General features: G+C 42.8%; 1 protein-coding gene across 6 annotated transcripts in view; it reads left to right on the top strand.

Moving 5' to 3' along the window:
• The window catches only part of CRTAC1 (cartilage acidic protein 1), a 1,069,217-nt gene that overhangs the window by 868,686 nt on the left and 173,828 nt on the right, over positions 1-26,703 (top strand). The gene's annotated exons all lie outside the window — the stretch shown is intronic.

Genomic DNA, 26,703 nt, shown 5'->3' with positions numbered 1-26,703 from the left:
AGACAATGGCCGCTTACCAGAAACAGCTTCCAAATAAATGGAAAAGCCTGCAACGCTTTTAGGGGATAAAATCCCAAAATGCATGAAACCATTGGTTTTATTCATTCTGGTAGGCTTCCAGTCAGTATGTTGGTTCTGGTGTACATAAAATGAATACAAAGAATCATAGCGTAATCCAGTAAAAAAAACTCAAAATTTATTGATAAAGTGCACTCACATATAAAATATACATCAGAGCATATAGGAGATCCAAAGACATAAGCTGCAGCATTCCAATACAGAGTGGCCGAAGAGCGTGGTGACGTTACGTCGGGTCCCACCCAACACGTTTCGTCATATGTGTTTCCTTTAAGCCATGCACTGTACAGTAGGCCTGCCTTCAATTTGGGTAGTATAAAACCTTGGTAAGTGGGGAGGGGGGGGTCTTTTAAAGGACAACTTTATGAATATAATACATTTATCCTATAAAGGTAAAGAGGAATGGCATCTCCCCCCATCCCCAAGGTTAATTTTGATACTAACCCCTTCTTAATAAAAAAGTGCACTCGCATATAAAATATACATCAGAGCATATAGGAGATCCAAAGACATAAGCTGCAGCATTCCAATACAGAGTGGGCGAAGAGCGTGGTGACGTTACGTCTGGTCCCACCAAGCGCGTTTCGTCATATATGTTTACTTTTAGCCATGCACTGTACAGTAGGCCTGCCTTCAATTTGGATAGTATAAAACCTTGGTAAGTGGGGAGGTGGGAAATCTTTTAAAGGACAACTTTATGAATATAATACATTTATCCTATAAAGGTAAAGAGGAATGGCATCTCCCCCCATCCCCAAGGTTAATTTTGATACTAACCCCTTCTTAATAAAAAAGTGCACTCACATATAAAATATACATCAGAGCATATAGGAAATCCAAAGACATAAGCTGCAGCATTCCAATACAGAGTGGCCGAAGAGTGTGGTGACGTTACGTCTGGTCCCACCCAACGCGTTTCGTCATATATGTTTCCTTTTAGCCATGCACTGTACAGTAGGTACAAAGGTAAAGAGGAATGGCATCTCCCCTCATCCCCAAGGTTAATTTTGATACTAACCCCTTCTTACCTGGTGTGTTGGGGTGAGCTGAAATAACATACTCATCTGCCCAGTGAATCCAGAGCTGTCCTGCTTTTATCTGGTGACCAGTCTAGCACTGCAATCTTCTTTGTACTGCCATCAAGAGGTTGGGGCTATCACTTCTAGGTCTTTACAGCTGGCCCACTAAAGTTGCTGCACTGTGCATGCTCAGTGGGATTATACACAGCCCCGAAGCATCCTGAGATTCATGAGGTGGGCTTTCCAGGAGGTTTCAAGCAGAGGGGGTAAAATTGAGGGTTAAATGTAAAGATCCCTGGTGTCCTTACACTTTAGCGGCTGGTCCAGGTCACTAAATAGGGAAGTCCTAGTCAGGAGGACAGACTCCCGTTAAATTCCTCCGCCATTTTTTAGCAGTGACAGTTCAGTACTGAAGGAGTCCCATGAGAGGGATATATACTGAACACTGTAGTTCTCACGGAACATGCCCTTTAAGTCAGGACAGCTTTTACAGATGGAAATGTCTGAAGTCATCACTTTAGAGTCGCACAATGCAGAATTTGATATAGGATAAATCTTTCCCAGAAAATATGAAAAATGTGAAAAATGTGGCTGTGTAAAGATAAAAAATGTAATTTCAGATGCGTTATCTGCTGCCCTTTTTTCCTTTAACCTCTTCATGGCGGCGCAAAGTCAGCCTCTATCATGGTGGAACACTTGGATCTGACATGACATAAATCCAAGTCTCCTTTCTTCTTATATTTCCTGGGGGGCACCCGAGGCTCCTAATCATTCCACTGTAAGTGTCGTAATGAAACTGCTAAAGTCTGCACACTGCCATCACTCACCTCTTTTGCTAGTCGCTTCTCTATTTTTATTGTTATCCAGGGTTTTTATAGCGCCAACAGTTTGCGCAGAGCTTTGCATTAACCACTTAAGGACCAGGCCGTTTCTGGCACTTTTTTTTTACATGTAAAAAATCTGTATGGTTTGCTAGAAAATTACTTAGAACCCCCAAACAGTACAGTATATCGTTTTTTTTTTTTTTTTTTTTTTTAGCAGAGACCCTAGAGAATAAAATGGGGATTGTTGCAATGTTTTATGTTGCACAGTACTTGCTCAGCAGTTTTTCCAAGCCAATTTTTTTGGGGGAATAAATGCACTTTAACTACTTTAAGACCAGAAGGATTTGCCCCCTTAATGACCAGGCCATATTTTGCGATTCGGCACTGCATTAATTTAACCACTTAAGCCCCGGAAGATTTTACCCCCTTCCTGACCAGGGCCTATTTTGCGATTCGGCACTGCGTGACTTTAACGGACAATTGCGCGGTCGTGCGACGCTGTATCTAAACGAATTTGACGTCCTTTTTTTTCCCACAAACAGAGCTTTCTTTTGGTGGTATTTGATCACCTGTGCGATTTTTACTTTTTGCGCTATAAACAAAAAAACAGCGTCAATTTTGCAAAAATAACAATATTTTTCACATTTTTTTATATGAAATTCCCCCCCAAAAAAAAAGTAAAAATCTAAATTTTTTAACATTTTGGGCCATTTTTTTTTTTTACCATATGTTTGGTAAAAAAAATTGCAAAAAAACGTATTTTGATTGGTTTGCGCAAAAGTTATTGCGTTTACTAACAAAGGGAAAGATTTTTGTCATTTTTGTTGTTTTTTTTTTAACGCGCAATGGCGGCGATCTGCGATTTTTTTTTTGTGGGACTGCGACATTGCGGCGGACAGATCGGACCCTTGACTGACATTTTTGACACTTTTGGGGTTACCAGTGACATTTCCACAGTAATCAGTGCTATACATATGCACTGTTACTGTAAAATTACACTGGCAGTGAAGGGGTTAACTTTTTTTTAGAGGGAGGGGTTATGTGTGTCCCTAGGGGCGTGATTCTAACTGTGATTGGCTGTGGCTTGAGGTGTAGGAACAGTGATCAACGGTCCTACATAGTAGAACCGTGTGATCACCATTCCTACACAGGGGAGAATGACAAGCGGCTTGTTTACATCAGCCGCCTGCCTTTCTCCCTCCGCACCAACGATCGCGAGTGACCGGCGGACGATCGGGTCCGCCGGTCACACGCGCGGGGGGGGGGTCCGTGACCACGGGCGGCGCGCGCTCGCTCCCTAGACCCTCACAGGCTAGTGACGTAGTACTACATCGCTCTGCCTGTGAGGGGCTGACCGCCGACGTAAATAGTCGTGCGGCGGTCGGCAAGTGGTTAACAGACAATTGCGCGGTTGTGCGACGCTGTACGTAAATAAAATTGATGTCCTTTTTTCCCCACAAACAGAGCTTTCTTTTGGTGGTATTTGATCACCTGTGCGATTTTTATTTTTTGCGCTATAAACAAAAAAAGAGCGACAATTCTGAAAAAAATACCACAATATTTTTCACTTTCTGCTATCTAACATTCCCCGAAAAAAAAAAAAAAATTAAAAATCAAAATGTTTTAACATCTAATGCCAATTTGTTTTCTGCTACATATTTTTGGTAAAAGAAAATCGCAATAAGCTGATTTTGATTGGTTTACGCAAAAGTTATTGCGTCTACTAACTACAGGTAAGATTTATGTCATTTTTATTGTTTTTTTTTTTTTTTTTTTTTACTAGTAATGGCGGCGATCTGCGATTTGTTACAGGACTGCGACATTGCGGCGGACAGATCGGACCCCTGACTGACGTTTTTGACACTTTCGGGGGGGAGCAGTGACATTACTACAGTAATCAGTGCTACAAATATGCACTGTTACTGTAATAATGACACTGGCAGGGAAGGGGTTAACACTGTGGGTGATCAAGGGGTTAAATGTGTACCTATGGGTGTGTTTCTAACTGTTGGGGGGGGGCGTGGCATGTGAAATGATCACAGAGACCTGTGATCCTATATAGAAGGATCACAGGCGCTCTATGATCATTCCAAGAAGAAGAACGGGTGGATGTGTTTACAACAGCTGACTGTTCTTCTCTCTCAACAGGGAACGATCGCGGGTGTCAGGCAGCAATCGGAGCCGCCTGCTCCGTGCATCGGCTTCCCCCCTGATGAGCAGGGGCGGAAGCATGCCACCTGTGGCACACGCTCGCCCCCTAGCTGCCTGCGCGTGACCGACGTATACCTACGGCGGTTTGCGCAGGAGCGGCTGACTGCCACAGTATAACTGCGGCGGGAGGACGTAAAGTGGTTAATGAATTTTAATGCAAAAAAACACTATATATAAAGCAAGTTGTTGGTAAAATATAAAAGATGATGTTATGCCGAGTAAATAGATATCTAACATGTCACGCTTTAAAATTGCGCACTCTCGAAGAATGGCGACAAACTACGATATCTAAAAAATCTCCATAGGTGACGCTTTAAACATTTTTAAAGGTTACCTGCTTAGAGTAACAGAGGAGCTGTAGCACTAGAATTATTGCTCTCACTCGATTGCGGCCATATGTCACACGTGTGTTGCAAACACCATGAAATAATAGATCCCCTCCAGCAACAAAAGATTACCCAGTAGCCAGCATCAACAGACCCTCCATCAGCCAGCTGCAATGACCCCCTTCCTCAACAGTAGATCCCTCCAAGCAATGATTGACCCACTGCAACATAAGACCCACCCCAGCAACAATAGATACCCCTCCAGCAACAAAAGACCTCCCCAGCAAGAATAGACCCCCCTGCCAAAATAGATCCCCTCCAGCAACAAAAGATTACCCAGTAGCCAGCATCAACAGACCCTCCATCAGCCAGCTACAATGACCCCTTCCTCAACAGTAGATCCCTCCAAGCAATGATTGACCCACTGCAACATAAGACCCACCCCAGCAACAATAGATACCCCTCCAGCAACAAAAGACCTCCCCAGCAACAATAGACCCCCCTGCCAAAATAGATCCCCTCCAGCAACAAAATATTACCCAGTAGCCAGCATCAATAGGCCCTCCAGCAGCCAGCAACAAAAACCCCTCCCTCAACAGTAGATACCCCACCAGCAACAATAAACCTGCCAGGCAACAGTAGACCCCCCCTGCCAAAATAGATCCCCTCCAGCAACAATAGATTACCCAGTAGCCAGCATCAATAGACCACTTCCTCCACAGTAGATCCCTCCCAGCAATGATTGACCCACTGCAACAGAAGACCCACCCAAGCAACATTATATACACCACCAGCAACAATAGACCTCCCCAGCAACAATAGATCCCCTCCAGCAACAATAGATTACCCAGTAGCCAGCATCAATAGGCCCTCCAGCAGCCAGCAACAAAGACCCCTCCCTCAACAGTACTGTAGATACCCCACCAGCAACTATAAACCTGCCAGGCAACAGTAGACCCCCCCTGCCAAAATAGATCCCCTCCAGCAACAATAGATTACCCAGTAGCCAGCATCAATAGACCACTTCCTCCACAGTAGATCCCTCCCAGCAATGATTGACCCACTGCAACAGAAGACCCACCCAAGCAACATTATATACACCACCAGCAACAATAGACCTCCCCAGCAACAATAGATCCCCTCCAGCAACAATAGATTACCCAGTAGCCAGCATCAATAGGCCCTCCAGCAGCCAGCAACAAAGACCCATCCCTCAACAGTAAATCCCTCCCAGAAACAACTGACCCCCCCAGCAAAATAAGACCCACCCCAGCAACAATAGATCCCCCATGAGCAACAGAAGACCTCCCCAGAAACAATAGACCTCCATCCTCAGCAAAAATAGATTCCCCATTAGCCAGCATCAATAGACACTCCAGCACGCCCCAACTCCCCTTGCCATTACATGCATTCAGCTCTGGAGGTGCCGGAACTGCGTTTGCCCCGCGTTCCCGCTGATAAAAAGCCCTGATAATCTCCATGTAGAAAAACTGCTCCGGTCGTATTTTTATCCCGCTCTCCGCCTCTCACCAGGACGTCGCCTACACTTGTCAAACAATTAAAAATTGAGGAATCTCGTGACTTCCAACCTTGGAACATTTAGCGCGGTGGAGATTGAGTTCCCCTTCAGGCGGTTCATTTGTGTGAAATGAGGGAGAAGTAACGCGTGATTTCTGCGACATTTCAGACGGTGAACCCGAGCCGCAGATAAAAAGGAAAGAAGGTGAAATAAAACTCATATAAGAAGGCGACGTCCAATTTGTATCGGAAATAGTCAGACGCGGCCAGGAAAAGGCAGGAGAGTTTTTGTGCATTTTTCTAAAAATACTCCCAGGGTATCGGAGGATTCATTGCTTTCCCATAGCGCCTTCCCCGGGGACCCAGTTCAGCACATTTGTCTAATGTGACAATGAAATCCCATCATAATAATTGAGGTGGGAGTACAACGGAATACCAGTGCCGGAGGTTTGAGGTTTTTGTGGGGTTTTTTCTTTTTACGTTTGGTGAATCGTTCGGTGCATTTCCTTCAGTTATAATACACTGTTTTTTTTTTTTTTTTTTTGCTAAACAAGCAAGAAAAGATGGAAATTTTTGGAAAAAAAAAAAAACAGTTTTCATAGTTTGTTATAAAATTTCCCAAACAAATGTGTTCCCCTTTATTGATGTGCACTGATGGGCACTGATAGGCTGCACTAATGGGCACTGATAAGGTGGCACTAATGGGCACTGATAGGTGGCACTGATGGGCACTAATGAAGCTGCACTGATAGGTGGCACTGATGGACACTGATGGGCACTGATAGGCAGCACTGAAGGGCACTGATAGGCAGCACTGAAGGGCGCTGATAGGGGCACTGATAGGTGGCTTTGATAGACACTGGTAGGTGGAACTGATAGGAAGCACTGATGATGAGACACTGATGGGCACTCATTTGTAGCACTTATAGGTGGAACTTGTGAGCAGTAGTAATGGGCACTGGTAGGTGGCATTGGTGGGCACTGGTAGGTGGCACTAATGGGCACTGATGAGACGGCACTGGTGAGGCAGCACTGATAGGAGGCACTGATAGGCAGCACTGAAGGGCACTGAAAGGCAGCACTGAAGGGCGCTGAGAGGTGGCACTGATAGGGGCACTGATAGGTGGCTTTGATAGACACTCGTAGGTGGCACTGATAGAAAGCACTGATGATGAGACACTGATGGGCACTGATTTGCAGCACTGATGGGCACTGATAGGTGGAACTTGTGGGCACTTATTAGCAGTAGTAATGGGCACTTGTAGGTGGCATAGGTGGGCACTGGTAGGTGGCACTAATGGGCACTGAGACGGCACTGGTGGGCACTGGTGAGGCGGCACTGATATGAGGCACTGATAGGCAGCACTGAAGAGCACTGATATGCAGCACTGAAGGGCGCTGAGAGGTGGGACTGATAGGGACACTAATAGGTGGCTTTGATAGACACTGGTAGGTGGCACTGATAGGAAGCACTGATGATGAAACACTGATGTGATGGGCACTGACTTGTAGCACTGATGGGCACTGATAGGTGGCACTTGTGAGCATTTATTAGCAGTACTAATGGGCACTGGTAGGTGGCATTGGTGGGCACTGGTAGGTGACACTGGTTGGCACTGGTTAGCAGTGTGGCACCGATGTCCCTCTTACAGAAGCCAGTGATCAGTTTTATTTTATTTTCTCCTCTTTCTGTCAGCGTATGGAAAACAAGCCAATGATCTGCTTCTGTTTACATCACGTGATCAGCTGTCATTGGCTGACAGCTTATCACGTGGTAAAAGGGCCGGGATCAGCTCTTTACTCCGATCTGTGATAAGCCGAGTCCCAAGGACTCTGTGATCACAGAGCGCACCACCCGCGTGCATCAGGAGGCGCACAGAGAGCACAAGAACAAGGGGGGTGTCCAGGTATGTCCTCCCGGGATTTTAGGCCCACGCTGTAGCCGTCTTTCGGCGTGAAGTGGCCCTAACAAGGGTGAGAGTGTGACATCACCACCCCAACCTTGTCCAATCAGAGAATGTTTTACATTCATTGAGAGAATGAAAAGCCACCTCTCAATGCTGCCCATGCCGAGCAGCTGACCACCTGTGTTCACAATGCAGCAGGGGATAGACACAGCATGGGACCTAACAGCTAGCGGAGATCTCTGCAGTGGTGTAGAAGAGTTGTAGTTGGAGTGTCTACTACAGTGACTTTCAGTTTCTAGATGGATCCCACGGGTATGATATACAAATAAGATATACTGTACATAGGGACAGTCAGTCTCTAACATGTTCCTTGTGATCAAAGCCATTCTGGTGAAACGCGTTGAGGTGTGGTCCATGGATGTGGACACTATGGATGTGGCTGGACAAGTACCGCCGAATAAAGTACCTAGAAGAACAGATACTGTAGTGTAGTTCTAAATGATGGTGTCCTTTGATGGTGAGCAGAGATGGGCTTCTTGAGCCAGCACCCTGGGTGTCCACAGACAGTGGGAGGCGTAGGTCTGGAGCTGCACTGTGGAGTTGAGATGTATGGTATACACTCACCGGCCTTTTTATTGGGCACACCTTGCTTGTACCGGTTTGGACCCCCTTTTGCCTTCAGAACTGTCTTTTTTCTCTCTGTGGAATAGATTCAACAAGGTGTTGGAAACATTCCTCAGAGATTTTGCTCCATAGTGACATAATGGCATCACACAGTTGCTGCAGATTTGTTGGCTGCACATCCATGATGCCAAACTTCCGTTCCACCACTTCCCAAAGGTGCTCTATTGGATGAGATGTGGTGAGTGTGGAGGCCATTGGAGGACAGTGACCTGATCTGGTGAGTGTGGAGGCCATTGGAGGACAGTGACCTGATCTGGTGATTGTGGAGGCCATTGGAGGACAGTGACCGGATCTGGTGAGTGTGGAGTCCATTGGAGTACAGTGACCTGATCTGGTGAGAGTGGAGGCCATTGGAGGACAGTGACCTGATCTGGTGAGAGTGGAGGCCATTGGAGGACAGTGACCTCATTGTCATGGTGAAGAAACCAGTGGTGAGGTGATTGGAGCTTTGTGACATGGTGGATTATGCTGCTGGAAGGAGCCATCAGAATATGAGGACACTGTAGTCATAAAGGGATGGACATGGTCAGCGACAATACTCAGGTAGGCTGTGGCATTTAAACAATGCTCAATTGGTAGTAAGGGGCCTAAAGTGTGCCAAGAAAATATCCCCCCCACCATTACACCACCACCACCAGGCACCAGCCTGAACCGGTGATACAAGGCAGGATGGATCCATGCACCAAATTCTGACCCCTACCATCTGAATGTCGTGGCTGAAATGGAGACTCATCAGACTAGGCAACGTTTGTTCAATCTTCTATTACCCAATTTTGGTGAGCCTGTGCCAATTGTAGCCTCGGTTTCCTGTTCTTAGCTGACAAGAGTGGCACCCGGTGTGGTCTTCTGCTTCAGTAGGCCATCTACTTCAAGGTTCGATGTGTTGTGCATTCAGAGATGGTATTCTGCATACCTTAGATGTAACGAGTGGGTATTTGTGTTACTGTTACTTTTCTATCATCTGGCTGCCCATTCTCCTCTGACCTCTGACATCAGCAAGGCATTTTCCTCCAAACAACTGCCGCTCACTGGATATTTTCTCTTTTTCGGACCATCCCGCCTGGCACCAACAACCATGCCACGTTCAAAGTTTTCCCCATTCTGATGCTCATTTTGAGTTTAGGTGCCTAAATGCATTGAGTTGCTGCCATGTGATTGGCTGATTAGCAATTTATGTTACCAAGCAATTGAACAGGTGTACCTAATAAAGTGGCGTGAGTGTATACGTAGTTGGTAAAAAATTGTATGTAACTAGTATTTATTTCATTTTTAACATCACCCATTTCAGGCAGAGGAAAAATACATGCAGGTGCAGGCGTGTTCCAGCAACCTGCACCGCAAGGGAGAAAACTTCACCCACAGTACAAGTAAAAGTCCTGGACTAAGGAGAGTGGGCAGCCTGAGAGTAAGCAGAGCGGTAAAAGCGGTGATAGGTAACTGATCACCAATGGGAGGGAGGATGGGGGTTAACTTTTACCGCCAGGACCACCAATGCAAAGGGTTTCAAATGTCAGTGCCATGACCACCAATGCAATGTGGGAAGGGTTAACTCTACTTTCCACTGACTGCCAATGTGTGTGTGGGGGGGGGGGGGGCAATTTTAAGTGCTCTGACCACCAATGCAAGACGGGGAAGTAATTGCATCCAGTGATACCAATACAATATTGGGAGTTATTATTGTGTCCATTCACACCAATGCTGGGGGTTATTATTCCACCCAATGATACCAATGCTGGGGGTTATTATTGCATCCAACTATACCAATGTTGTGGTTATTATTGCATCCACTGATACCAATGTTGGGGGTTATTATTGTGACCATTGATACCAATGCTGGGGGTTATTATTGTGACCATTGATATCAATGCTGGGGGTTATTATTGCATCTATTTATACCAATGTTGGGGGTTATTATTGCATCTATTTATACCAATGTTGGGGGTTATTATTGTGTCCATTCACACCAATGCTGGGGGTTATTATTGCATCCAACAATACCAATGTTGGGTGTTATTATTGCATCCAATGATACCAATGCTGGGGATTAATATTGCATCCACTGATACCAATGTTGGGGGTTATTATTGTGACCATTGATACCAATGCTGGGGGTTATTATTGTGACCATTGATACCAATGCTGGGGGTTATTATTGTATCCAACGATACCAATGTTGGGGGTTATTATTGCAGCCAATGATACCAATGTTGGGGGTTATTATTGCAGCCAATGATACCAATGTTGGGAGTTATTATTGCATCCATTTATACCAATGTTGGGGGTTATTATTGTGCCCATTCACACCAATGCTGGGGGTTATTATTGCATCCAACAATACCAATGTTGGGGGTTATTATTGCATTCAATTATACCAATGTTGGGGGTTATTATTGCATTCAATGATAGCAATGTTAGGAGTTATTATTGCATCCATTGAAACCAATGTTGGGGGTTATTATTGCATCGAATGATACCAATGTTAGGAGTTATTATTGCATCCATTGATACCAATGTTGGGGGTTATTATTGTGTCCATTCTCACCAATGCTAGGGGTTATTATTGCGTAAAAAAACAATACCAATGTTGGGGGTTATTATTGTGTCCATCAATGACAATGTTGGGGATTATTATTGCATCCAATGAAACCAATGTTGGTGGTTCTTATTGTGTCCACAGACACCAATGCTGGGGTTTATTATTGTGTTCAATGATAACAATGTTAGGGGTTATTATTGTTTCCATTTACATCAATGCTGGGGGTTATTATTGCATCCAAAGATACCATTATTGGGGGTTATTATCTTCTCTATTCACACCAATGTTGGAGTGTTCTTATTACGTCCACTGACACCAATGCTGGAGGTTATTATGGTGTTCTCTGACACCAATGCTGGAGTTATTGTTTTCCAACTTCTTCACTGTGCATTGTAATATGCTGAAAAAAAATGCAGCAGTGCCAAAGTTTTTGAGTATCGATGTGCAAAAATGCCCTGCTATTGTGTGGCCCTCTGGAAGTGTCAGGGTGGCCGAACTTGAGCTCCTGTTCTATTGTACTGGAGTTTGTGCTTGGCTGTGATTTATGATTTTTATTATTGTTGGTTGCAGCTTGTGGACATCTCATTACCGGTTTGAAGTTTCCTAACAAGTCAGGCTGCTATTTAATATAATTTAGTACATTGTGAAACGGAAGAAAATATAAACCGTATACTGAGAACATTTTGTGTAGCGGGCTATTTGGCTTTATTAAGGAATAGGTGACATTAGGACTATGTCTAGTTATTTCCATTGTGTTATTCCTGACTGTAATGAAGTGTGGCGAAATCTGCGCTATTCCGAGTCTCTTAATTGTCTCCACTTCCCGAAATTCCCTCTTCTCTGACAGTAGAATTGACTCGTAGGTATTAAATTGTCATGAACGTTCAGTCGTACTAAACTCCGCACGCCAAGGATAAAGGTCAGGATGCGTAATTGTGTTTTCTCTTTGCTCATCGGGGACGTTTCTGTAGCATCAAGGCTGTGTTTTTGTGTCGCTGTGACCGGCCTTTGAATGCGACGGCAACGGCGAGCCACGTCTGCCTACAGCTGTGCGCGCGGCGTACAGCACAAATTGGCACTTTCTGCTAATAGCATGGCTTGGCGGGCGCGGAATATAGAAGAGACCATTTGCAGTATTGTGGAAGCAAATTCTCATTTTCTTTCTTGTAAATGAGGGGTGCCAACAGTCTGCGGCACTCGGTGAATTGTGGAGCGGCTTACGCGCCTTTTCTCTACCGTCGTCAGAGACCCTTCTCTACATGTGTGATTGGCGGGCGGAATGGTAATCTGCTTCCTTCCACTGCGAATGTCACAAGCTGCGTGCGGTTTTGTTTTATAAGGCCGGATTTATAATTTATGATTGTGGAATTATTCAGTGTCGTAAACAATACGCCGACAGCAAGCCATGTTTGCGCTTAAAAAAAAAAAATGTATTTTTTATCCTTTATTACTATGTATCTATCAGGAGATTTCCTGGAAATACATTATTTTTTATTTATTTTTTCAAAACTGAAGTTTATTGGGTAAAAATAAAGGAAACAGTACATTGACAACATTGGAGTGTACAAAATCCAGAGGGGATACAGTGTCAAAGGCCATACATTATATTGTCAAAAGTATTGGGACGCCTGCCTTTACATGAACTTTAAAGTGGAGTTTTGGCCACAAAATCTACATAATCGATTTTGGGCCATCCGCTTGCTCTTGGTCACCTGAAAAACAAATGGATAGTTACGATTATTTTGTTTACTTACCTTGATATTGAAGAAAATATACTCACCTTTCTTCCACTTCCTCCCTCTGCGGCCGCGGCCTGCGCCGTCACTTCCTCTTTGCATTGATTCCTGGGAGCTGAACGTCATCGCTCCCAGGAATCAATGCGCCAGCACCGGCCCCGATCGTCACTTCCGGTGCGGGCTCCTCATTCCCTGATAAACAGCTTCTGGGCATGCCCAGAAGCTGTGGAGGGATGATGCGCCTGCACCGGAAGTGACGAGCAGGGGCCGGTGCAGGCGCATTCTGGGACTCCGATGTCACCGAAGAGGACGCGCTGGCTTCAACTGGCAGCGCTGGAGAAGAAATTTTAAAGGTAAGTATTTCTTCTAAAAAGGTAAGTGTGACCCAGGACAGTTCAGAGGCTCTCCATTATGGAATGTACTAGCCCTGACTGTCCCGGGGGTATTTTTAGCTAAATTTCACCCCCGTGGCCGGAACTCCGCTTTAACCACTTTTTTTTTTTTTCCAATGAACTTTAACCACTTCTTTTTTTTTTCCAATGAACTTTAACCACTTCTTTTTTTTTTTTTTTTTTTTTCAATGAACTTTAACCACTTCTTTTTTTTTTTTTTCTTCAATGAACTTTAACCACTTCTTTTTTTTTTTTTCCCAATGAACTTTAACCACTTCTGGACCGGAAGGGTTTGCCCCCTTAATGACCAGGCCATATTTTGCGATTCGGCACCGCGTCACTTTAACGGAAAATTGCGCGGTCGTGCGACGCTGTACCTAAATAAAATTTACGTCCTTTTTTTCCCACAAATATAGCTTCCTTTTGGTGGTATTTGATCACCTCTGCGATTTTTATTTTTTGCGCTATAAACAAAAAAAGAGCGTCAATTTTGTAAAAAAAAAAATAGATATATATTTTTTTTCACATTCTGCTATATGACATTCTCAAAAAAAAAAATCAAAAATTTTTAACATTTTAGGCAAATTTTTTTTCTGCTACATATTTTTGGTTAAAAAAAAAAAAAAAATCGCAATAAGCGTATTTTAAATTGGTTTGCGCAAAATGTATCGCATCTACTAACTACGAGAAAGATTTATGTCATTTTTATTGTTTTTTTTTTTTTTACTAGTAATGGCGGCGATCTGCGATTTTTTGCGGGACTGCGACATTGCGGCAGACAGATCGGACCCCTAACTGACATTTTTGACACTTTTTGGGGGGACCAGTGACATTACTACAGTAATCAGTGCTAAAAATATGCACTGTTACTGTAATAATGACACTGGCAGGGAAGGGGTTAACAGTATAAGTGATCAAGGGGTTAAATGTGACCCTAGGGGAGTGATTCTAGCTGTGGGGGGGGGGGTGTGGCTTCTGAAATGACCATAGAGACATGTGATCCTATATAGAAGGATCACATGGGCTCTATGGTCATTGCAGGGAGCAGAACGGTCGGCTGTATTTGCAACAGCCGACAATCCTTCTCTCTCAGTGGGGAGCGATCGCGGGTGTCAGGCGGCAATCGGAAGCCTGCTTCCCCGCTGCCGAGTGAGAGCTGGTGCGCGCTCGTCCCCTAGCTTCCCGCGCGTGACTGACGTAGACCTACGTCGGTTTACGCAGGAGAGCCACCCTGCCGCAGTAGAGGCGGTGGGTGGTCGGGAAGTGGTTAATGACCAGGCCATTTTTTGTGATTCGGCACTGCGTTACTTTAACGGACAATTGCGCGGTCGTGCGATACTGTACCCAAAAAAAAATTGATATCCTTTTTCCCCCACAAATAGAGCTTTCTTTTGGTGGTGACTAGCAATAAAAACAGCGCTTGCAATAGAAATAAGCAATAATAATCATAAAATAAATTGAATAATGCATAAATGAGTGTGAAAAATTGTATACAATCAATAAATTGATTGATAACAGAAAGTGCACTGGTGCTTGAAAAAATGAATCCATAAATTGTGCAATATCTCTAAAAAGTGCAATCAGTGCTGAAAAAGTCCATACAAAGTGCAATGTACTTAATATAATGACACCCGCCCCCCAGTGGGACAGCCGGCAGGCAAATACACCCCCCCCCCAGCAGGACGGACAGACGGCCGGCAAATGCACCACCCCCCCACCCAGCGGGACGGCTGGCCAGACAGGCAGCATTCTTATCTCCTCCGGCAGTGCATCTCCTCCCTCTTCCTGGCCAATTAATTTGTCCTTTAATTAGCAATACAAAAGCACAGCCTACATAGAGCCAAAGAGAAACTGTGTTTGCTGCAGAGCCAGAGTTTAACATAGTCCGGCCCGAGCATGGAAATATGGAGAGCCCCATATTCTAAACTTTAGCATTGCTGCCCCCCCCCCCCCCCCCACACACACACACACAAACCTTTTTATTTAGAAGTACAGTGTCTCATATTATTTGTCTATAATTATTTGGAATAAAGTGGGTTGACAGGACAGAGTTGTGTAGCACTGCCCCCTAGAGGACTGCTGAGAATTACACTTTCTGTATTCCCCTGGGTTACCCTTAGCAAATGATAGCAGACAATTAGCATTTGAAAGTCCTTCGCTCAGTCAATAATCATTTCAGGGGATGTTGGTTTTTGTGTTTTTATTTGGAACTGGGATAAGAGAAGGGATGAGTGGGATACTCCAACTATGAACTATGCACAATCTTTGGGACAACTAGCTGCAATGTGCGGCAAGGCCGCTGCCTCACCTTGCCACTGAAGCGAAGATAGATAATCTGTTCCTGTTTGAATTACTCTTCGGGGTTCTAACTTGGCACCCCCTTTCTCACTTGCTGTGTGTGTGCTGGCTCCTGTCCACTGACTCTCCACTGGAGTGGTCCCCTTCCTGGGCAGACCCCCAGCAAGCTTCCCGGTACTCACGGACACTGTTTTTCCCAAGGTTGCTCTGCCTCCAACTCCAGTAGTCAGCTTTCCTGGACCTCCTGGCTCAGCTCCACACTCCTGCCTCACAAGGCCGACCGCCTGTGACCACCATCCACAGCAGCAGAAGGAGAGACAAATGTCACCCTCCTTCTGGGACCTGACTTCCCGCCCAAAGACACCCTGTCACATGTGCCTTGGCTTTTATAAGATATCACAGGATGCACCACTGTTTGTGGCAACCCACTGGGATAGTTACAAAAGCCTGTGTGTCACTGGCTGGGTTTCCTCCACTGTCCAACAGGCTCCCCTATTGGTTACAGTGGGGATACTCCCTCAGCCCAGATGAATCACACCCTGGACACATGCAACAGGCCTAACTACTAATCAGGCTCCCCTGATAAGCAGATGGAGACACTAGGCTTTACCTACCTAGCACCTACCTAGGAGGGTGCTAAAGTTTGAATAAGACAACAAATCTCCTTTGTACCCCAAACAGGGCCACCAATAAGGAGTAGCGCTGGTCTTACTGCATGGGGTGGGAGCTGAATCAGTTCAGCTGGAGGACCTGGCAGCTTTATAGTACAGGCAGTACCCCCCCCCCCCCCCCAGGCTGCTTCCTACTCGCAAAAGTCTCTGTGATCATTCCATAGCGCTGGTCACCCCCTTATATTTTTTTACAGTACCCCCCCCCACCCCCAGCTTCTTCTGCTCTCCCTGCTGCCAGCAGTCAACTGATGCAAGGAGGAGCCACAGGGGAATCAGTTTCAGGGATTCTGCCCACCTCTGCCGCTCCAATCACCCCCTCCTCTGTCCAGGATCCTCTTCCTCTGCAGCTCTGATCCCCCTGTCCATTTCCCACTTCCCCCTGATCCCCCTGTCCTTTTCCCACTCCTGTGATCTACCTCATGTGTCCAACCTGCCACCCTCTGGGGTCTGCTGGTCCAATCACGGCGATAGATACTCTCTACTAGTAGCACTAAACCTGTTGAACTCCAAGATTTTTGCCATAAAGTATAAAGAAGAACAAAGGGCCCTTCATAGTGTAATATTCCACCATTTAATTAATTGAGCATAATATTAAAAACACTTACAAGATCATAGACACATAGAGGCTGATCGTACAGCAGGGACGCCGTTCCGTGTTCCACCTGCGTTCCAAAATAGAGGAAATGACGTGTCATGTTGCATTACCCAATTCAACATGGCACATCATTTCCTCTACTTGCTACACTATGAAAGGCCCTTTGGTTCTTCTTAATACTTTATGGCAAAAACCTTGGAGTTCAACTGGATTAGTGCTACTAGTGGAGAGTATCTATCGGCGTGAGGGAGACCTCATTGGTTGGACATGTGTTTAAAATTCTACTTCTGGTGAGTAGGCATTTCATTTACTGGTGGTGGAAGATCACCTATCACTGCTCACGGTTCCTTGGAGGAGTTGGAGTATTCACGATTACGTCACTATTTTGGGGCGCTTTGGTGTTGATGGACATTATATATCACTAGCACATATAAAAATTATGAATAAATATTACTAAATATAAGATTGCGCTCAACTAAACACTAGTGCAATCATAAAACTTATGTGCAAAAATGCTTGGCTTGGTAGCATAAATAACGTTGACGCAGTCACAGTCACATGACCCTGATGACATCAGATTACAAGCTGACGAAACGCGTCGGACCGTAGGACCATGACTGCGCTACCACGTCATTTCCGGCTCCCGGTGGAACGCAGATGGAACGCGGAAGGCGTTCCTAACCCGGAGACCGCGAGTGTAACCCTGATATGCCCTGATATTGCTTTTTACCATGTAAGTGCATCCATCTTTAAAAAATATATTTATCCATACGTACTTCACCACTTGAGCCCCCTTTTTCCTTTCTGGGTACGCTGTGTGGGAGTCCACCCCCAGGTTTAGTGTTATTAAAGGAGGAGTCGCTTGGAGTTCCTTGAAGTTGGTGCATATTCTGGTATCGGGTGTCTGATGTCCTGTATCCGCTTAAGCTGACCCCCTATAATTTAAGGGGTCCATTCCATCCAGTAAGCTTGTATACACACTGGGTGTCCTTGCTTTCTGGTGGCTATCAAGTGCCAATAATATTGATACCATTTCCTTTTTGGATATTCATTGCCATCACCATGGACTCTTATTTATGATTAATGGACTTTTGATCAATTTTGTCTCACCTTTGTCTCAACCCACCCCACCCCCCACGCCGTCGTTTCGTTTTCCCCACTTACCGGACCCGCCGGTAGCGGGGAAAGCGATACGGTCCGCTCTCCTCCTAGGCAAGAAGCCAAATGAGGGCAAGATGGCCCCCACTCTATGGCCTTGGAGAACCGGAGCAACGTCATACATCGCTTCCTAGCAACGGATTTAAAGAGCCCATTTTTTTTCATCATGAAAAAAATTACTTTTTTTTTTTTTGTGCGATGTGAGGTCTTTTTCACACCAGATCTTACAGTAAAGAGGTCCTGTCATGCTTATTTCTATTACATTGGTACTTAAAAAAATCCCCATAGGCGACATTTTAAAAATTCCTACAGGTTACCAGTTTAGAGTTACAATGGAGGTCTAGGGCAGAAGCGAATGCATACACAAGTCGCGCCCACGTATGTGAACATTGTTCAAACCACACATGTGAGGTATCGCCGCGATCATTAAAGCGAGAGGAATAATTTGAGCCCTAGACCTCCTCTGTCACTCTAAGCTGGTAACCTGTAGAAAATGTTTAGGTGTCGCCTATGGGGATTTTTAAGTAACAATGTTTGTCGCCAATCCACGAGCGTGTGCAATTTTTGAAGCATGACATGTTGGGTATCTATTTACTCGGTGTGACACTATCTTTTGGGAGGCGGGCACTTCAGGCTCATTACCATACAGCTCCAGTGGATATGTTTGGTTTTTTCCATGGTGATCGTAGTGTGGCCTATCCCCATTAGAACTTCCGGGTCTGTGAGGCGGGGGAGCTGTGTTTACATCCGCTGTGAGGCGGGTCTGTGAGGCGGGGCAGAGCGCAGACTCAAAGCAATACATCCATAGTGCTCACTGAGAGGAGGCGGGGCGGAGCACGGACTCTATCCAATACATCCGAGTACAGCTGGTGCTGGTGTAATAATGCAAGATTTCGTCACTAGGCGATTCGCAAGGGCTGCTGGGATACATCCCAGCAGCCCTTGCGAATCGCCGAATGACGTAATCGCCTATAGGCGGCCAGACCCGGAAGTGAGGATCAATAAAGAAGAAAAAAAGGTATTTCCTTGCTGAAAAAAAAAAAATAGTTTCCATTGGTAAAAGTATTTTTTAAGGGGATTACATACATCTAAACTTATTAAAATGTGTGGAACTCCACTTTAAGTGGTTAAAGTCTAAGAAAACGTCTACACATCAATTCACGCTGAGTCCAGAGAATCGCAGTCCCGGTGATCACATTTCATATACAAATTATCGATGAAATGGAATATTCACTCGGCGATGTGATAACTCCCTCCATAGGATGAGAACCCCCCGCAGGTAAACATGCACTCCCCCAGGTGTAACATTGTCACAGTTTTATACAATGTGACACATGTACATAAGCAATTGTTACATTACTCCGACAGGAAAATTGTTACATTTTTCTTACACATTTTAAAATGAGTGCGTTCTCCCTGTCAGCGTGATTTCTTCACCAGATGCTGCAATTTACTGGATTGTTGGCGGAAAACAGAAACTATTTTTTTCCTTTCATTTACATGGCATCAACATTAGCTGAACACATGCCGCCGTCCCCATCAGGCCTCGTCTTGTAGTTCACAATCTAATGGAACAAATGGTATTCACTACGACCGGCTTCAGTAGAAAGCCGTGGACCCCGCTGATGTATTGTTTGCTTGGGATCCAGACTTACTATTGCACCCCCCCCAAACATGGGTAGAGCATTGAAAACTCTATATATGAGGCTCTATTTACACAGCTTTAACACTAGAGAGACAGCCGTGTGACTGTAATTTTCACATTTTATTGGACTCTACACATCTCGCCACCGGTGCACAGAGAGACAGAGTTCAGCAGCAAGCGACAATGTGTCTGCCTGAACCCTCTCACCCCCTTCTTCTTCCTGCAGCCACCACTCAGCCAATCAGCAGCAGGAGGATACAGGACTGTTGCAAGGGATGCTGGGAAGTGTAGTTCATGACACTGGCCTGCACAGAGTCCTGACCTCAACCCGATAGAACACCTTTGGGATGAATTAGAGTGCAGACTGTGAGCCAGGCCTTCTCGTCCAACATCAATACCTGACCTCACAAATGTGATTCTGGAAGAATGGTCAAACATTCCCATAGACACACTCCTAAACCTTGTGGACAGCCTTCCCAGAAGAGTTGAAGCTGTTATAGCTGCAAAGGGTGGGCCAACTCAATATTGAACCCTACGGACTAAGACTGGGATGCCTTTAAAGTTCATGTGTGTGGAAAGGCAGGCGTCCCAATACTTTTGGTAATATAGTGTGTGTGTGTGTGTATATATATATATATATATATATATATATATGTGACTCCCAGCTGCAGGAGGAGCGTGTGTCTGCCCAGCGGGACGATTCTGCTGTGATTATTCAAAGCAGACACCGATCTGCAGGTGCCAGGCACTGTCTGCCGGCACTCACCAATCATCAGTAATACACACAGAACAGACCTCTGCCTATGTAAACAAGATAATTCTCAGTTCTGACAGGGGGGAAATAATGGATTTTGTTTTAACAAAATCCATTTCATCCCCTAGTGAAAGCATCTCACACCGTGCACACATAAACACTGGCTAGGCACACGTTTAACCCTTTGATCGCCCCTGATGTTAACCCCCTTCCCAGCCAGTGTCATTAGTACAGTGACAGTGCATATTTTTAGAACTGATCACTGTATTAGTGTCACTGGTCCCCCCAAAGTGTCAGTTAGTGTCCGATTCTCCACTCCAATATCGCAGTCCCGCTATAAGTTGCTCATCGCCGCCATTACACACACACACAGGAGACCGCTCAGGTGTATAGAGTCCAACAATCAGAGGTCGGTCGTGTGCATGTCAGACCCCCAATCCCGGTAGCTGTAGACTTTTGACGTAGAGGACTACACTCCGACTTGAAAAATGTGATAATTTATTGGTGAATCCAAAAAATCCATAATAGACAAAATTATCAGAGACAGGATACAAGACATAGTTGACGCGTTTCACGAAATCAAATTCGCCTAATCATAACTAATGATTACTACTACTAGTTATGATTAACCACTTACCGTAAAGTGATGTATGGGTACATCGGGAGACTTTGCGGTGTTATACCGGGTTGATGCCTCTAGCTAGAGGCATCATCCCAGTACCATTGTTTAGAGCCGGCGGTCGGCTTTCCGGCGGTAACGGCCAATGCGGCTTGGTAGCCTCTCGATCGTTACCCCAGCGAGCGGGAAGGGACGTTCCCCCCCCCCTCCCGCCACCTTCCGCAGCTCTGTCCGGGTCTCCCGGTCCGCCGGGAGACCCGAGCAACCAGCCGGCACGTCCGCCGGCTGGATGGAGTCCCGATCTAAGCCGGAAGCGGCTTCGATCGGGTCTCTGATGACGTAACCCGGAGGCGGCGTCCATGACGTCACGTCCGGGTTACTCTGCTGCTAAAGGCGGCAGATTCAAAAAACGAGTGTATTCAAAAATGCAGTTTTCGGCGTTTTGAATACATGGAAGTACATTGCTTGTGACAGCAATAAAAGTGATCACATTTTTTTTTTTTTTAAACCTGTGTTAAAGTTAAAAAAATTTAATAAATAGGAAAAAAAATTAGCCGCCCCCGTCGCTGTTAGCTCGCGCACGAAAGAAATCGTATATGGAAGTCGAGCCGCGAATGAAATCACTGTTCAAACCACACATGTGAGGTATCGCCGCGATCGCCAGAGCGTGAGCAATAGTTTAAAAAAAAGAGCTGCACTCTAACTCTAAACTGGTAACCGTTAAAAAATGTTAAAGTGCCGCCTATTGAGATTTCTATTGACCGCAGTTTGCCGCCATTCTACGGGTGTGCGCAATTTTAAACCGTAGCATGTTGGGTATCTATTTACTCAGCGTGACATCATCTTTCACAATATACAAAATAAATGGGCTAACTTTACTGTTTATTTTTTTTTTAATGCAGTGAAATGTGATTTTTCATAATTTTTCAAAAAAAGATGGCGTTTTAAAGACCGCTGCGCAAATACCACGTGAAAAAAAATATTGCAATGACCGCCATTTTATTCTCCAGAGTCTTTGCTAAAATATATATATATATATATATATATATATATATATATATATATATGTATATATATCTATATATATAGATATATATAGATATATATATATATATATATATATAATGTTTGGGGGTTCTAAGTAATTTTCTAGCAAAAAATACTGATTTTAACATGTAAACAAAAAGTGTCAAAAATAGGCCTGGTGGGTAAGTGGTTAAGCAAATTTGGTTTCGTGAAACGCGACAACTATGTCTCGTCTCCTGTCTCTGATAATTTTGTCTATTATGGATTTTTTGATTCACCAATAAATTATCACATTTTTTAAAGTCGGAGCGCTGTCCTCTACTTCAAATATCGCCGCCATTACTAGTATACAAAGAAAATCCATAAAAATATATCCCATAGTTTGTAGACGCTATAACGGTCGCATAAACCAATCAATATACGCTTAATTGGGATTTTTTTTTTTTATTAAAAATATGTAGCAGAATACATATTGACTTAAATTTATAAAGAAATTTTATTTTTATTTTTTTTAGTGGATATGTTTTATAGCAGAAAGGTTTTTTTTTTTAGCGCAAAAAATAGAAAAACGCAGAGTCGATCAAATACCGCCAAAAGAAAGCTGGTGCGATTCACCAATAAATTATCAAATTTTTTAATGTCAGAGCGCAGTCCTCTACTTCAAATATCGCCGCCATTACTAGTATAAAAAGAAAAAAGAAAATCCATAAAAATATATCCCATAGTTTGTAGACGCTATAACGGTCGCATAAACCAATCAATATACGCTTAATTGGGATTTTTTTTTTTTTTTATCAAAAATATGTAGCAGAATACATATTGACTTAAATTTATAAAGAAATTTTTTTTTTTTTTTTTTAGTGGATATGTTTTATAGCAGAAAGGTATTTTTTTTTTTTTTTTTTAGCGCAAAAAAATAGAAAACCGCAGAGTCGATCAAATACCGCCAAAAGAAAGCTGGTGCGATTCACCAATAAATTATCACATTTTTTAATGTCAGAGCGCAGTCCTCTACTTCAAATATCGCCGCCATTACTAGTATACAAAGAAAATCCATAAAAATATATCCCATAGTTTGTAGACGCTATAACGGTTGCATAAACCAATCAATATACGCTTAATTGGGATTTTTTTTTTTTATCAAAAATATGTAGCAGAATACGTATTGGCCTAAATTTATAAAAAAAAAATGATTTTTTTTTTAAGTGGATATGTTTTATAGCAGAAAGGTTTTTTTTTTTTTGTTTTTTTTAGTGCAAAAAATTTAAAAAAAGCAGAGTCGATCAAATACCGCCAAAAGAAAGCTGGTGCGATTCACCAATAAATTATCACATTTTTTAATGTCAGAGCGCAGTCCTCTACTTCAAATATCGCCGCCATTACTAGTATAAAAAGAAAATCCATAAAAATATATCCCATAGTTTGTAGACGCTATAACGGTCGCATAAACCAATCAATATACGCTTATTGGGATTTTATTTTTTTTTTATCAAAAATATGTCGCAGAATCCATTTTGGCCTAAGTTTATAAAGTTTATATATATATATATATATATATATATATATATATATATACTCACACATATACATATATATATATATATATATATATATATATATATATATATATATATATATATATACACATATATACATACACATATATACACACACATATATATATATACACACATATATATAATATAAATATATATACAGTATATATATATATATATATACATATATATATATATATATATATATATATATATATATATATATATATATATATATATATATATATATATATATATATATTTATATATTATATTTATAAATTTTAGTGGATATGTTTTATGGCAGAAAGTTTTTTTAATTGTTGGTCTTTTTTTTAGCGCAATGTATTTATTATTTATATATATATATATATATATATATATATATATATATATATATATATATATATTAATGTATATATATATATATATATATATATTAATGTATATATATATATATATATAGTAATAATACATTTTAGTGTATATGTTTTATAGCAGAAAGTTTTTTTTTTTTTTCAAAATTGTTGGCCTTTTATTTTTTTTTTATTTTTTTTTAGCGCAAAAAAAAAAAAAAAAACGCAGAGGTGATCACATACTGCCAAAAAGAAGCTTTATTTTTGGGAAATAAAAGGACATACATGTTATTTGGGTACAGCATCGCAATTGTCAGTAAGAATAGCGTGAAAAAATAGCCTGGTCGTGAAGGGGGGTAAATCTTCCGGGTCAAGTGGTTAAACAATAAAAAGAAAGAGCATCAAACTGTGTTTATTTTATTGTATATAGTAAGCTGATCTCCTCAGTATATTATTTTCAAAATCGAAGATCTATTGATTGCTGTGATTGAGGGTTGATTGGCAGAAAAGGAGTGCAGAGGAAAAGCTCACCAGATGTCGTCCTGACAATACTAAAGAGAGAATGATGGTTGGTAATGTATTTCTGGATCCAGGTATTTTCACATTTTTATCCCCGGCGTAGGCGTTGCGTTTTTTTTCTCGGCTGAGTACATCAAAGCTGCCAACCCAGTTAACAAAATGGGATTTGCAGACGGTGCTGCCTTCCTCCAATGCTGACAGCGTACAGCCAGAATAATATATAGAGCGTGACACTTAACACAAAGCACGCCGAGCTGTACGGGAGAAGGTGACAGAGAATAAAAGAATTGTCGCTTTGCCTAACGCCGTATATTAGCGTCTTTCTGTGACTTTCGGAGCTGTTTGTAGATTTGCTTTAACCACTTTAAGACCGGAGGATTTTCCTGCTTAACGTCCAGGCCACTTTTTTCAACTTGGCACTCCTCGACTTTAACTGACAATTGCGCGGTCCTCCAACGCCATACCCAAACAAAATTTACGTCCTTTTTTCCCTTTTTTAAAAAATATCCAATATATTCAATTTTTGTCATATATTTAGGCCAAAATGTATTTAGCTACATGTCTTTGACAAATAAATTCTCAACGAGCGTATTTTTAACCACTTTAAGACCGTAAGATTTTACCCCCTTCCTGACCAGGCTATATTTTGCGATTCAGTACTGCATTATTTTAACGGACAATTGCGCGGTCATGCAATGCTATACTCAAACAAAATTTACGTCCTTTTTTTTCCCACAAACAGAGCTTTCTTTTGGTGGTATTTGATCACATCTGCGATTTTTATCTTTTGCGCTATAAACAACAAAAGAGCAAAAATTTTTCGAAAAAATTTACATTTTCTACTTTCACAGTCAAAAAATATCCAATATATTCGATTTTTTGTCATATATTTACGCCAAAATGTATTTAGCTACATGTCTTTGACAAAAAAAATTCTCAACGAATGTATTTTTTATCCACTTTAGATTTTACCCCCTTCCTGACCAGGCCATATTTTGCGATTCGGCACTGCGTTATTTTAACGGACAATTGCGCGGTCATGCAACGCCGTACCCAAACAAAATTTACGTCCTTTTTTCCCACAAACGGAGCTTTCTTTTGGTGGTATTTGATCACATCTGCGATTTTTATCTTTTGCGCTATAAACAACAAAAGAGCAAAAATTTTTCGAAAAAATTTATATTTTCTACTTTCACAGTCAAAAAATATCCAATATATTCAATTTTTTCATATATTTAGGCCAAAATGTATTTAGCTACATGTCTTTGACAAAAAAATTCTCAACGAGCATATTTTTAACCGCTTTAAGACCGGAAGATTTTACCCCGTTCCTGACCAGGCCATATTTTGCTATTCGGCGATGCGTTACTTTAACGGACAATTGCACGGTCGTGCGACGCTGTACCCAAATTAAATGTATGTCCTTTTCCCCCCCCCACAAATAGAGCTTTCTTTTGGTGGTATTTGATCACCTGTGCGATTTTAAATTTTTGAAAAAAAGAGCGACAATTTTGAAAAAAAAAAAAAAAACAATATTTTTCACATTCTGATATATAACATTCCCCCCCCCCCCCCAAAAAAAAAATTTGCAAATCAAATTTTTTAACATTTCAGGCCAATTTGTTTTCTGCTACATATTTTTGGTAAAATAAAATCTCAATAAGCGTATTTTGATTGGTTTGTGGAACGGTTATTGCGTCTACTAACTACGGGAAAAATTTATGTAATTTTTATTGTTTTTTTGTTTTTTACTAGTAATGGCGGCGATCTGCGATTTTTATGCAGGAATGCGACATTGCGGCGGACAGATCGGACCCCCTAACTGACATTTTTTACACTTTTGGGGGGACCAGTGACATTACTACAGTGATCAGTGCTAAAAATATGTTAGTGTAATAATCACACTGGCAGGGAAGGGGTTAACACTGTGGGTGATCAAGCGGTTAAATGTGTACCTAGGGGCGTGTTTCTTACTGTATGGGGGAGGGGCTTGTGAAATGCTCACAGAGACCTGTGTTCCTATATAGAAGGATCACAGGCGCTCTGTGATCATTCCAGGGAGAAGAACGGTCAGATGTGTTTACAACAGCCGACCATCCTTCTCTCTCGGGGAGCGATCGCGGGTGTCAGACGGCCCCGTGCATTGGCATCCCCACTGTCTCACGACCCATTTCCTGATTGCCTGGGAGGAAAATCAGTGTGATAATAGCAAATATTCATTCGCTATTGTCATACAACTGGGTTGGCTCAGGGTGGAGTGCTCTGCGCCCCGAGC

This window comes from Pelophylax lessonae (genome assembly GCF_965119305.1).
Source record: "Pelophylax lessonae genome assembly, chromosome: 9".
NCBI classification, from domain to species: Eukaryota; Metazoa; Chordata; class Amphibia; order Anura; family Ranidae; genus Pelophylax; species Pelophylax lessonae.
Note: the sequence above shows the minus strand (reverse complement) of the source record. Positions and strands in the feature narration are given on the sequence as shown.